A 15,000-nucleotide genomic window follows, 5' to 3' on the forward strand; every position below is an offset into this window, starting at 1 on the left:
AGGTGGCCCGGCTAGGGGAGCAGCAGACCCTAAGAAGCAAGGTCAAAGCCCTCTCCTTCTCTCTCTGCGAGGCCCAGTCCTGTCCACTCGCGGACGCTGCTCAAGCGGGAGACACCCGTGGGCTCTTCCTCTGAGTAGTCCTGGGTGGTGACCAAGAGCTGCCTCTGATGAACTCAGCGACATCTGGTCCAAGTTCCTTCCTGCCTCAGTTCATCATGGAGAACCCCCATTGCTGTCATGTTTAGTCTATCATGGGGTGCCTATACCAAGATGGAGGATTTTCCCTCCAGGACAATAGCGGGATAGAATCTGGAACTGGGGACACCTGAGACAGACCCAGAGTTCCAGCCACCCCGTCATAGCACAGAACTGGGGGCAGAAAGGCAACAGGGCTTGTGCTCTGCGCTGTACTTTACCCAGTACAGAGGAAAGGCAGACGAACCTTCCCTCGGTGCCAGCTGGCTCTTGCTTGGAGAAAGATGAGCCATTGTGCATTTCTACCCAGGCAGCAGGGAGCAGGGAGTGCGCCTTGCCGAGTCTCAGCCGCCCTCGTAGCTTTCAGAGGAAGAGCACACAAATAATACCAGCCTAAGCCCCTTAATCACCTAACGGGTATTTTAAGTCCGGCTTGTTAATGTCTGCTCTTTCCTATTCCAGATTACTTCCCGCCTCCTTCTCTTCTGTTTTGGGGCTGCAGAGTCAGGAGTTTCTCACCCAGGGACTGTTAGCGGGAGTGTGGCCAATTTACTTAGGGACGTCCCCTGCCCTCAGAAGTGAGTTAAACAGCAGCATGGCAGGGCTTTTCCTGCCGTTTCTCCACTTCCCTATTAAATTCATCAGAGGGGAGATCAATGGGCCCGATTGCAATTTTATTTATCTTCCTCCCTCCGTGGGGTGTCTTTGCTGCTGCTGCATCCTCCCAGCTGTAAATGTAATTCAGGAACTGGCTCTGGTTGGCGGTGGGTTTGAGGGAAGGAACTCTCAGTGGGAGCCAGAGGGGCCCCTTTTGCCTTTGTCAGCATTATCCTGAATGATATCACGACGTGTAATTTTACATCAAGGCGTGTCAGAAATCAATAGGCCCCATGGGGGGTTGGCAGGTGGGAGATGGGCAAACTGAGGGGAAATGAGAGCTTGACTCGGCTTAGCCAGTCGCCAGGGCTTTTTGCTTTAAATCCCCCTTATCATATCCTCACAACACAGGAAGAAACATTCATCTGTTTCATGTCTGGCTTCGCCCACCAGACAGTGAGCTAAGTGAGGGTTGAGACTGAATGAATGAGTGAATGAATGAATGAATGTGAAAGTAATGGGGAGAGACAGAGACGTGGGACATGAGGACCTAGCTCATCTGATGCCGTAAACAGAAGCAACTGTGGGAGTTGGATGAAAGCAGTCAAAAGATACAAGCTTCTACTTATAAGATAAAGAAGTACCAGGGATGTAATGTACAACGTGATAAATATAATGAGCAGGCTGTATGTTACATATGGAAGTTGTTCAGAGAGGGAAACCTAAGTTCTCACCACAAGGAAAGCAATTTTTTTTTCTATTTCTTTAATTTTGTCTCTCTATGAGATAATGGATGATCACTAAACTTTTTGTGACAATCATTTCATGATGTATGCAAGTCAAATCATTTTGCTGTGCTCTTTGCACTTTTACAGTGCTATGTGTCAATTATATCTCAATTAAACTGGAAGAAAAAATGTAAAAATTTTAAAAGTGATTTATGTGGGCTGAGAATTCAGTGGGATGAAAACATGGCAGATTAAATGTACTTATATAACTACTGAAATGCTTATCATAAAGAATGAAGTCATATCTGTACAAAAAAGATACCATTAAGTCCATCAATAATTTAGTCTGTCTTGGGATCATTTGTCTATGCAGTGGAAATTTGGATTGATTGCCTTTGTGCCCAAACTGAATGAAATGGCTCTGTATTTTGATCTTATATAGATGTTGCTTCTGGTTTATGTGCATAGATCCTGGGTAGGGCTGTCCATTTTCAGAAATCAACTCCTGATCTCAGTCATTTGGAGAAAAACCCTTGGAGAGAGTTCAGTTCTTCTTGAGAGTAGTTCTGCCCCAGCAGAGTTCCTGGAATGCAAAGTGGGGAGTTACAAGGATTTGATGCTGATGCAGGTTGGATCATGCCCTGCACAAATCTAACTGCTCCCCCCTATATAACCCCACCAGGTCACAACCGTTGTACAGGTGGGCACAGGTCTCCAGCCCCAGCTCCTCTCTGGCCCCCGCGGATTCGCTAGACCACCTGCTCCTTCCTTCCTAGTAAGGGTACCTGCTGACACAGGGCTTGGGGATTGGCCTGTCCCCCATGAATTATTTTCTGGAATGGGTGCATCACTATTTTGTGATTGTTCAGCTCCTTTGTATAGGGCGTTTTGACGGATTAGTGGTTCTCTTCCTTATTGGCTAGATTCTTGCTCAGGAAAACAACATTAAAGCTGCCGCGTGGCCACTGAGTAAGCAAGAGCCCTTGTTGGTCCTTCCTATCCAGGCTTGCATCCCAGCCCTCGTGCCCTTGGTCCTCACCTCTCCCAGGGATGAGCAACGGCAAGGCTCCAGCACAGGCAGGGAGGGAATCACCAGGATGAAACCCAAACGCTCCACTTGCCCTCTATGACCAGCCATGGAGCCTGGACCCACCTCTTTCTGAGGTTCATCCCTCGACCCGGGGTAGACGTCTGGGTCTCTAGCAAGTCTCTGTACCTTCCAGGGACCAGCTCAGCTGCTTGCATCTCAAAGTGACAGCCCCCTGGGGAGGAAGGGATACCAGTTTAGGAAGGAGAGGGTCATAAGAAAGAGGCTTGCCAGGAAGAACAGGCCCATGAGGGGGCCCCAGGGAAAGAAGGCATCAGGCATTGCAAGGAGGAGTGGAATAGTGGCTTCAAGAATGCCTCAGTCCTTCAGAAGAGGGACGGCGTGTGCCTGGGTGTGGCCACCCGGGCCCCAGGCGTAACCCAGAAATGGACACTCCCTGGATCAGTAGGAGGATTTCAAGTTCGAGGGACTGTCCGTTACACAAACAACTGAGCAACCCCTGCTGCCGGCACCCGGCACCCGTCAGGGGACTGCTTCGAGCTCACGCAGGGTGACACAGACACGCCTTTTAAAGGCCACAGGTTACATCCCCCTCCCCTTCCGCTCAAGTTCCCCCTTAGCCTCTTTGCCCTGAGATTTATTATTCTACAGCGATGGCGTTGAATTGCATTTGAAATCAATTAGCACAGGTACTCAAAGATGGATGCTTAGGCTCTGAAGAAAGGTGATGAAAACATACCATTTAAATAGAAATCAATTTTCCTTTCATGTATTTCTTCCTTGCTGCTGCCCCCAAATTAATAGTTTTTAGATATTTGTGTGTAAAGGGGAGGCTTCTTTCACATAAACCATTGCCACCACCTCCTGCCTCCTTGCATTTGCGCTGTAAGGTGTAATCCCCCCTTGTAATGCTGCTGCCTCGCTGTCTCCACGGAGATATTTTATGCCGTGGTCATTTGAATAAGCGCAGCAGTGCCGGGAGCTGGTTCAGCATGGGGGGAATGCCTTCGGGCTTCTTGTGTTTTGTCAACAGCAATTACGGTGAGGGAGGCAGCTAATCCGTTTCCACAATATCAAATGTCAGGGTAGCAGACATTTGATCAAGTCCCTGAGACCCGCCCAGCCCTCACTCTGCCTGAGTCTCTATCAGAAATCCTTGGTGGAACAATTAGACTTTCTATGAAGAGAGGCTGCCGGCAAAGGGATGCAAAGGAAGTGTCACTCTGAGCAATCAGAACCTTTTCAAATGTTGGTATTAGAACTGCTGCAAAAAGAGGAAGAGAAAGAAGGAGAGAAGGGGCCCTGGAGGCAAGTTAGAGGTGAGTCAGCTCAGGAAGCCTGTGTCCAATTTCTCCTTGCTCCTTGCCAACTTCTCCCCTCTTGGGAGCTGGGGCACATACTATATTCCAAGCATTCTGCTAAGGATTTTGAGTATTCTGTCTCTCTTGAACTTCTCTCCAACTGGGTGAGGAAGGTGCTCTCATCATGCCCACGTTACAGACGAGGAACCGAGGCACTGAGATGTGAAGTAACTTCGATGGCTGATTTTTTGTGTCGACTTGACTGGGCCATGGGGTGCCCAGATATTTGGCTAAACATTATTCTGGGTATGTCCGTGAGGGTGTTTCTGGATGAGATTGAATCAGTAGAGGGAGTAAAACAGATTGCCCTCCCTATTGTGAGTGGGTCTCATCCAATGCGTTGAAGGCCTTAGTCTAACAAAAAGCTGAACAAGAGAGAATTTGCTCTCTGCCTGACTGTCTTTCAGCTGGGGCCTTCTCCTACCTTAGGACTCAGACTGGGACCTACACCATGAATTCTCCTGATTCTCAGTTCTTGGGATTTCTCAGCCTCCGTAATCATGTGAGCCAAGACTTTATAATAATCCCATTTCCTTTTTCACTTCGCCATTCCCGAATCTCAAGCCAAATCAGTACATCATCTAATCTCTTTAGGATCCTGCCCCTTCCATTTGTTTTTGGTATTTTTTAAATGAAACTTTGTATCTGAAGATAATTGTAGATTCTAATGCAGTTGTATGAAATATTATAGAGGGATCCCATGTACCCTTTGCCCAGTTTCCCCCAATGGTAATATCTCACAAAACTATAGTACAATATCACAACCAGGATATTGACATTGATAACCCTTACGGTTTTTCAAAAGAAAAAATATGAATTGAACTTCAGTGAAAGATATGAAAGTTCGACCTGTAGTTGTGAACACATTCACACTTGGCCTCCCGTTACAAAATGGTTTGCCTATATCTGATGTTTATATTTTAAAATGCGTGTTTTCCATGAACTACCTTATCTTACTGGGGGTGTGTGTGTGGTGGTAAATAAGTAAATGAAGGGAGAATGGCTACTGTCAGCAAAATGAGATGGGCTCTGTGGGTGGCTGTGCTTTCTAGGCCCTGGCTTCAAATTGCATAAGGCTCAAAGGGGTTGGGACTCAAATACTGGACTTTTAAGAGAAAATGCTGGACTTACAGGCGGACTCTCAACCACTGCGCCACCAGGGAAGCCCAATGCTGGACTTTTAAGGCAGGTGCCACGCCTTCTCAGGGGAGCATCTGGACCCCTGGATATGTGCAGTAGCTCTCCATGAAAGTGTTAGCAGCACTGTCCCTCCTGGGGACCACCCTCCAAGACCAGAGATACAGCTCATATTTCCTCCAGCACTTGCCTTTAGTTGCAGACAAGCTGTGGCCTGGCTGAGGGGGAGTGGGCTGCCCTATGGAGCACCATTATCTTTGGATTCCAGAGTATCCAACCCACAGTCCCTCAGTCAAATGCCCCCAGGGTTGAGGAGGTTGGATAGACCGCATCATCTTCCCTTACTGTTTTAGAATCCAGCATGGGAGGAATCCACTTCTTGACAGGGCTGGTCGTTCACACTCTTTACTGAGATTCAATCCACATTCATTCCTTTTAAAAAGTGGAAGGAGAGTGTTAAACTTTGGTTTTCTTTAGGTGTTTTAGACATCATTTTTTATGTTAGAACTTTAAAATGTGCTCGTTCAATTGTGCTTTCTGGAACACATATTTCTCTCCTGCCAGGCCTTTCCAAAGCATATTGGGTGGAGAATTTCTGTGATTTCACTGCAGAATGTAATTATTGTTCAGACATTTCAGAAACATTTGGCAGTCATTTCCTCCCTTTATCCTCCCTCATTAAAACATGTCATAAAATGAAGGTGTTGGCACAAATGGGAAGAAAAGCATCCTGGTAGCTAAAGGCAGCCTCTCTTCCTTAAAAATGTGTCAGGAGCCCTCTGGGAGAGACCAGGGAAGCCCTGGCTGGGGTGCTGGGCCTCTGAAATCAGAATGCAGAGGAACTTAAAGCATTATCCACTATGGATGGTGAAGATTGAGTCAATTCAGCAGGATCACTTTAACTTCCAGTGAAACTGACCAGTGTCTCTGATCCCGGAAGAACACTGAGACACCTATATTTTGCAAGGCTAAACTAATCCTAGGACCAAGCAACATAATACAGGGTTCCTGCTGAAAAGCCTTTCTGTCCCTTGCTATGTAGGGATAACCTAAAATCTAAGATTAAAGCACATCCTGGAGGGGGCGGAGTTAAGACGGTGTACTAGGAGGAGAGGGAATTCACGTCTCTGCACAACTAGGACACCCACCAGACACTGGTGGGGGACCACGGACCCCTAAGGGAACGGGAAAAACCCCCAGCAACAGGTTGTTTCAATTAAGGTTTTATTTTTCCTAATATATTTTTTATCTTCCTAATTTTATTTTGTTTTTTATTCTTTGATATTGTACTGCTCCTTTTTTCTTTTCTTTCTTTCTTTCTTTTTTTTTTCTTTTTTACCATGCCACAAAGCTTGTGGGATCATGGTTCCAGACCAGAGGTCGGGCCCAAGCTCCTGTGGTGGTGGTTCCAAGTCCAAATCACTGGACTAACAGAGAACCTCACACCCCAGGGAATATTAATCAGAGAGAGGCCTCCTGGAGGTCCTCATCTTAGTACCAATTCCTGGCTCTATCCAACTGCCTGCAAACTCCAGTGCTGGACGTCTCAGGCCAAACAACCAGTAAGAAAGGAATACAGCACCACCCATAAACAACAACAACAACAAAAAAGAAATGACAAAAAAAATATGTTACAGATGAAGGAGCAAGGTAAAAACCTACAAGACCAAATAAATGAAGATGAAGATGGTAAATTTAAGAAAACTGAAATTGTATCAAGCATCTTTTCCGACCACAACATTATGAGACTAGATATCAATTACAGGAAAAAAACTGTAAAAAATACAAACACATGGAGGCTAAACAATACACTACTAAATAACCAAGAGATCACTGAAGAAATCAAAGAGGAAATAAAAAAATACCTAGAAACAAATGACAGTGAAAACAGGGTGGCCAAAAACCTATGGGATGCAGCAAAAACAGTTCTAAGAGGGAAGTTTATAGCAATACAATCCTACCTCAAGAAACAAGAAACATCTAAAACAAACAATCTAACCTTACACCTAAGCATTAGAGAAAGAAGAACAAAAAATCCCCAAAGTGAGTAGAAGGAAAGAAATCATAAAGATCAGATGGGAAATAAATGAAAAAGAAATGAAGGAATCAATAGCAAAGAACAATCAAACTAAAAGCTTGTTCTTTGAGAAGATAAACAAAATTGACAAACCATTAGTCAGGCTTATCAAGAAAAAAAGGAAGAAGACTCAAATCAACAGAATTAGAAATGATATAGGAGAAGTAACAACTGACACTGCAGAAATACAAAGGATCATGAGAGATTGCACAAGCAACTCTATGCCAATAAAATGGACAACCTGGAAGAAATGGACGAATTCTTAGAAAAGCACAACCTTTCAAGACTGAACCAGGAAGAAATCGAAAATATAAACAGACCAATCACAAGCACTGAAATTGAAACTGTGATTAAAAATCTTCCAACAAACAAAAGCCCAGGACCAGATGGCTGCACAGGCGAATTCTTTCAAACATTTAGAGAAGAGCTAACACCTATCCTTCTCAAACTCATCCAAAATATAGCAGAAGGAGGAACACACCCAAGCTCATTCTACGAGGTCACCATCACCCTGATACCAAAACCAGACAAAGATGCCACTTAAAAAGATAACTACAGGCCAATATCTCTGATGAACATAGATGCAAAAATCCTCAACAAAATACTAGCAAACAGAATCCAACAGCACATTAAAAGGATCATACACCATGATCAAGTGGGGTTTATCCCAGGAATGCAAGGATTCTTCAACATACACAAATCAATCAATGTGATACACCATAATAACAAATTGAAGGAGAAAAACTATATGATCATCCCAATAGATGCCTAAAAAGCTTTTGACAAAATTGAACACCCATTTATGATAAAAAACTATCCAGAAGTAGGCCTCGAGAGAACCTACGTCAACATAATAAAGGGGTTAACATAATAATATGACAAACCCATAGCCAACATCGTTCTCAATGGTGAAAAACTGAAACCATTTCCTCTAAGATTAGGAACAAGACAATGTTGCCCACTCTCACAACTATTATTCAATATAGTTTTGGAAGCTTTAGCCACAGCAATCAGAGATGAAAAAGAAATAAAAGGAATCCAAATTGGAAAAGAAGAAGTAAAGCTGTTGTTTTTGCAAATGACATGATACTATACATAGAGAATCCTAAAGATGCTACCAGAAAACTACTAGAGCTAATCAATCAATTTGGTCGAGTAGCAGGATACAAAATTAATGCAGAGAAATCTCTTGAATTCCTATACACTAATGATGAAAAATCTGGAAGAGAAATGAATGAAACACTCCCATTTACCATTGCAACAAAAAGAATAAAACACCTAGGAATAAACCTACCTAAGGAGACAAAAGACCTGTATGCAGAAAACTATAAGACACTGAAGAAAGATATTAAAGATGATACAAACAGATGGAGAGATATAGCATGTTCTTGGATTGGAAGAATCAACATTGTGAAAATGACTGTACTACCCAAAAGCAATCTACAGATTCAATGCAATCACTATCAAACTACCAATGGCATTTTCCACAGAACTAGAACAAAAACTTGCACAACTTGTATGGAAACACAAAAGGCCCTGAATAGCCAAAGCAATCTTGAGAAAGAAAAATGGAGCTGGAGGAATCAGGTTCCCTGACTTCAGACTATACTACAAAGCTACAGAAATCAAGACAGTAAGGTACTGGCACAAAAACAGAAATATAGATCAATGGAACAGCATAGAAAGCCCAGAGATAAACCTACGCATATATGGTCACCTTATCAGTGCCCCTAACTCCCACGTTATTCAAGGTTCAACTGTACATGAAAGTTCATAGCAGTTTTATTTATAACAGCCAAAACCTGGGAGCAAGTCAAATTTTTGTTAATAGATGAACGTGTAAACGAATTGTGGTATATCCATTCAAGGGAATGCTCTTTAGCATTAAGAGGGAAGAAACTACTGATACATAATGATGGATGAATTTCAAAACATTATGTTGAATTCAAGAAGCCAGACACAAAAGACTATGTGATTACATTTAACTTTGGAAAAAACAAATCTAATCTACAGTGACAGAAAGTGGATCAGTGGTTACTTGGGGCTGGAGTGGGTGGAGTGGCAATTGACTGGGAGGGGACATAGAGGACATTTTGGCGGTGATGGAAACGTCCTCCATCTTGATTATGGTGGTGGTTGCATGGGTATATATATTTGAAAACTCATCAAAATATACACTCAAATTAGGTGCAGTTACTGTGTATAAGTTATACCTTAATAAGGTTTATTATAAAAATAGAATCTATGCCTCACGGTCTTGGGAACTGAATTACAGAATTTCAGATGGAAAGAGGGCATTAAACTTCTCTTAGTTTCCACCTCTTGTTTAATAGAGACGGAGGACAAGAGAGGTTGAGATGTGACCATCTACCTTTGGTTTTGTGACTCATAATACAGTGTTCTTTCCAATACATGCTCTAGGTTCTCAGTTAGGAAGTAAAAACAAGATTTCCTAAAATGCCTTCTCTGGCTGGGACGTGGGGTATTGGAAGGGGAGTCAACTTTGCCTCCCCAAGTCTCAAAAGAAACTTCGTGACATCCTCCCCCAGCACTCGCCCCACCAGATGCTCTATCAGCATTTCCAAGAGAAGACAGAGAACTCCAGAATGTTCATTCGAGGCTTTGGCAGGCATCAGCGGACAAGATTAGAATTAGGCAAGAACTCATCCCTCTGTGTGGCAAAGGAGGAAAGCAGCTGGTGTTTACCACCTTGGGAAGCTGCTCCTTTAAGAGATGCCTGGTACTTGGTGCTTGTTTCTGAGTTAAACGTGCCTTTCTGCTCTACATCCTTGAGGAGACTATTCTAGGTGATTCGAATCCTGCCTTTTCTACCTTAGTACAGCCTTAATCATTTAGCCCTTATGGAAGGGCCTAGAAACCCAGCCAAAGTGGGATTCATCACCCCAATACCTACAGGAGGCAAGGATGGGTAGAATCCTCTCTTGGGGCTTCAGAACTCAGCTGTCTTTCTGGGAAGGCTGCATCTCCTAACATCTTTCATTCCATTTGGCTCGACCCTGAAGACTGTGTTCTCTAGATGCAGCCTCTAAGACACCTGCATTACAGTCACCCGGAAGAGTTATGAAAACACTAATTTTTGAGCCTCACCCCAAATCTTCTGGATTAAGAGACACTTTCAGGGGAGTACTGCAATCTGCATTCTAAATAAGCTCCCAAGGTGATTCTTTTGCCTTCTTAGGTAATGACCACTGACGCAATGGAATGAGCACCGTACTTGGAGTCGAAAGCCTGAATGTGAGTTCCCGACTCTGCCACTCACTAGCGGCCTGACATCCAGCCAGTTGTTTTGTCCATCTGAACCTCTATAATAAGGGGCTAACTGTGTTGCGACAGTTAAATAAAATACGTGTAAAACTGCTGCACACAACGGGCCCTGCATACATATAGATGAATCTAAAGATGACCCTCTGCTTCATTTATTTATTCCCAACCTTTTATTATGCAAAGTCTCAAGTATATACAAAAGTAGAGAGGATAGCATAAGGAATTCCTATGTCCCCATTACTCAGTTTCAGTAATGATCAACTCTTGGCCACTTTTTTAAAACTTGGGGTACAGTTGCTTTACAATGTTGTGTTAGTCTCTGTTGCACAGCAAAGTGAATCAGTTATACGTATACCTATACCCCCTCCTTTTTGGATTTCCTTCCCATTTAGGTCACCACTGAGCACTGAGTAGAGTTCTTTGTGCTATACAGTAGGTTCTCATTAGTTATCTATTTTATACATAGTAGTGTATGTATGTCAATCCCAATTTCCCAATACCTCTCACCCCGCCTTCCCCCTTGGTGTCCATATGTTTGGTCTCTACATCTGTGTCTCTGTTTCTGCTTTGCAAATAGGTTCATCTGTACCATTTTTCTAGATTCTACATATATGCGTTAATATATGATTTATTTTTCTCTTTCTGACTTACTTCACTCTATATGATAGTCTCTAGGTCCATCCACATCTCTGCAGGTGGCACAATTTCGTTCCTTTTTGTGGCTGAGTAATATTCCATTGTATATATGTACTACATCTTCTTTATCCATTCCTCTGCTGATGGACATTTAGGCTGCTTCCATTGTCCTGGCTACTGTAAATAGTGCTGCAATGAACATTGGAGTGCATGTATCTTTTGGAATTATGGTTTTCTCCAGGTATATGCTCAGGAATGGGATTGCTGGGTCATATGGTAGTTCTATTTTTAGTTTTCTGAGGAACCTCCATACTGTTCTCCATAGTGACTGTATCAATTTACATTCCCACCAACAGTGTAAGAGGGTTTCCTTTTCTTCATACCTTCTCCAACATTTACTGTTTGTAGATTTTTTGATGATAGTCATTCTGGCCAGTGTGAGGTGATACCTCATTGTAGTTTTGATTTGTATTTCTCTAATAATTAGTGAAGTTGAGCATCTTTTCATGTGCCTCTTGGCCATCTGTATGTCTTCTTTGGAGAAATGTCTGTTTAGGTCTTCCACCCACTTTTTGATTTGGAGGTTTGTTGTGTGGTTTTTTTTTTTTTTTGATATTGAGCTGCAAGAGCTATTTGTATATTTTGGAGATTAATCCCTTGTCAGTTGCTTCCTTTGCAAATATTTTCTCCCATTCTGAAGGTTGTCTCTTCATCTTGTTTATGGTTCCCTTTGCTGTGCGAAAGCTTTTAAGTTTCATTAGGTCCCATTTGTTTGTTTTTGTTTTTATTTTCATTACTATAGGAGGTGTGTCAAAAAAGATCTTGCTGCGATTTATGACAAACAGTGTTCTGCCTATATTTTCCTCTCAGAGTTTTATAGTGTGCGGCCTTACATTTAGGTCTTTAATCCATTTTGAGTTTATTTTTGTGTATGGTGTCAGGGAGTGTCCTAATTTCATTCTTTTACATGTAGCTGTCCAGTTTTCCCAGCACCACTTATTGAAGAGACTGTCTTTTCTCCACTGTATATTCTTGCCTCCTTTGTCATAGATTTTGTGTCATTTATACCCTCTGCATACCCCCTCCCTGAGTTGTACTTAAATATATCCCAGACATCTTATTATTTCATCCATAAATACTGCAGTATCTTTAAAAGATAAGAATTCTTTAAAAGAGTGAGAGAGCAGCATCAAACACTATATGATGTAACTTATATGTGAAATCTAAACAAACCAAAACACCAAACTCATAGATAAGAGAACAGTTTGGTGGTTGCCAGAGGCAGGTGGCGGGCGGGGTGTGTGTGTGTGTAATGGGTTAAGGGGGTCAAAGGGTACAAACTTCCAGTTATAAGGTAAATACGCCCTTAGGATTTAATTTACAGCATGGTGACTATAGTTAATAATGCTGTATGGTATACTTGAAGGATGCTAAGAGAGTAGATCTTAAAAGTTCTCAACGAGGAAAAAAATTTGTAACTCTGTGGTGATGGATGTCAACTAAACTTATTGTGGTGACCAGTTAACCATATTTATGTATATCATTATGTTGTATACTTAAAACGAATAAACAATGTTATAGGTCAATTATATCTCAAGTAAAAAATAAAGAAAAAAGAAGGAAAAACTACCTTCCATAGCAGTAGTTCTCAAAGTGTGGTCTCAATCAATTACATGGGAGAATCTCAGGCACCCCCCAAACCTACTGAATCAGAATTGTCCACCCCACCCCCCAGGCCCTCCAGGTGATTTCCATGCAGCTAAAGTTGAAAAAGCATTGCTGATGGCATTCTCAAGGTATCCCTGAATATGGTCCTCTCTTCTCTATAGTTAATGTAATTCATAGTTAGATCTAAAGGTTTGATCGGAGTTAGGGCTGATTTTGGGGGGAAGGGAGGAAGAATACTTCATAAATAGAGTTAACTCTCTGCTTTGCATCACATTTGTATTCATATCTTACTCCTCAATGCTTTGAAAATAGATCAGTCAATATTTGCAGATCACAGAGCAGATTTCTTGCCTAACATCATTCTAACCATTTTTAGTACAATTTCTACGTACTTCCTTAATTGTTCCACTTTGAAATTAAATTTTCATCTGAAGCAAACGTGAGTCAATGACTTGGGAAACTAAAATATTATTGTCCATTAACTTTTTACCACCCTTTGAACGGGTTCACATCCACTTGCTCGGGCCATAGAGATGGGAGCATTGGTTACTTTCATGGGGTAATTTATGATGAACTTGGAAAGGACCTCTACCTAAAAGCCCTATGGCCCACGATACTGGTGGACACTCCACCAGCTGAGATTCATTCCTTTGAGTTTAAAGTCATCTGCTGTCCAGTTAAATTAAATTTAAAATGTAAATACTCCTGGGGTAATAGATTTACCCATTTTCAGTCACTAGCATCCCACTGGCTGTATTAGTTTCCTAGGGCAGTCATAAAAATGTACCACCAACCTCATGGCTTAGAACAACAGGAATTTATTTTCTTTAGTTCTGGAGGTTAGAAGTCTGAAATCAAGGTGGCAGCAGGACCGTGCTCCCTCTGAAGGTTCTAGGAAAGAATCCTCCCTTGCCTCTTCTAGCTCTGATAGTCCCAGGCATTCCTTGGCTGTGGGAGCATCACTCCAATCTCTGCCTACCTCCATCTTCACATGGCCTTCTTCTTTGTGTCTGTCTGTGTATCCTCTCCTCTTCTAAAAAGGGTACCAGTCATAGCATTTAGGACCCACCCTAAATTCAGGAAGATTTTATCTTAAGGTCCTTAGCTAATTACATCTATAAAGAACCCATTTCCAAATTAGGTCACATTCTGAGTTTCTGGGTGAGCGTGAATTTTGAGGGAAGGGCATGCTTTAACCCACTACACTGGCAATATATCTTTTGGCCAGGTTGCTGAGGAATGGGGTGAGGGAGGTTGAGGGGGAATCTGGGGCACAGTTAACTGTCCAACTGAAGCCCCACGTAGGAAGCTTGCTTAACACGAGGGCTCCAGTGGGCTGGAGGGATGGGGTAACATCAAGTGAGAGGGACCCACAAAGAAAGGGACCCCCCCAGAAGACCCTGAGGTGACTCGCACTGACGGCCACCTGGTCTGATGCCCATAACAAGGTATATCTTCTTTCCCACCTCACTAATCCTAAGTCAGGACACGAGTTTCCACAAACTCCATCTCGCCTGTTACCATGTTTGGATGCTTTCTGTCCAGCTAATACTCGACTCATTGCCCGATGAGTCCTTGAAACTTGTTCTTAATTTAAGAGTAGCCATCTTAAGAGATTTTAAGAGTACCATCTTAAAATCATGTCCACCAAAACGTTCCCCTTTTATTTTCTTTTTTTCTCTACTTCCTTCATAATCAACACTGGGGGATCATAGCCAAAATGCCTATTGTTTGAGAATGCACAGTTCTTTGTTCTCTTCAGTCTGAGCAGCTGTAGCTTCATAATTACCCAGAAGCTAACTTCCTAGATTGGTCAATAATTTCAAATATTGATGACTTCAGCCTCAGCCTCTACGGCCTTAGTTTTCTTTCTTCTAATACTTTCCTTAACTTATTCCATTTGTCACATAAGTTGAGCACCTATTGTATGCAGGTTGCCATGGAGACACAGAGACGAGCATAGCAAGTTCTGGTCTACAAGGGTCTCACAGCCCAGAGAGTTGAACCAGGGACATAGTTGTATATCTATAACTCCAGATATGCACGTAAGAGAGGAGGATAATAACTAAGACTTGGAAAGAAACCTTCCCGACCCCCTCTTCCCTGATGTATCTGGACTATAACATCCCTCTCTGATCCCCAGGTCCCTCCACTCTGGAGGCAGAGGTGAAGTAGAGGGGGCAAGGATCCTTTTGCACCTCCTTATCTCCCTGAGAGAAGGATCTGAACATTGATAATAGCTAACATTTAGTAAATGCTTACTACACA

This window comes from Phocoena sinus, chromosome 14 (genome assembly GCF_008692025.1).
Source record: "Phocoena sinus isolate mPhoSin1 chromosome 14, mPhoSin1.pri, whole genome shotgun sequence".
NCBI lineage: Eukaryota > Metazoa > Chordata > Mammalia > Artiodactyla > Phocoenidae > Phocoena > Phocoena sinus.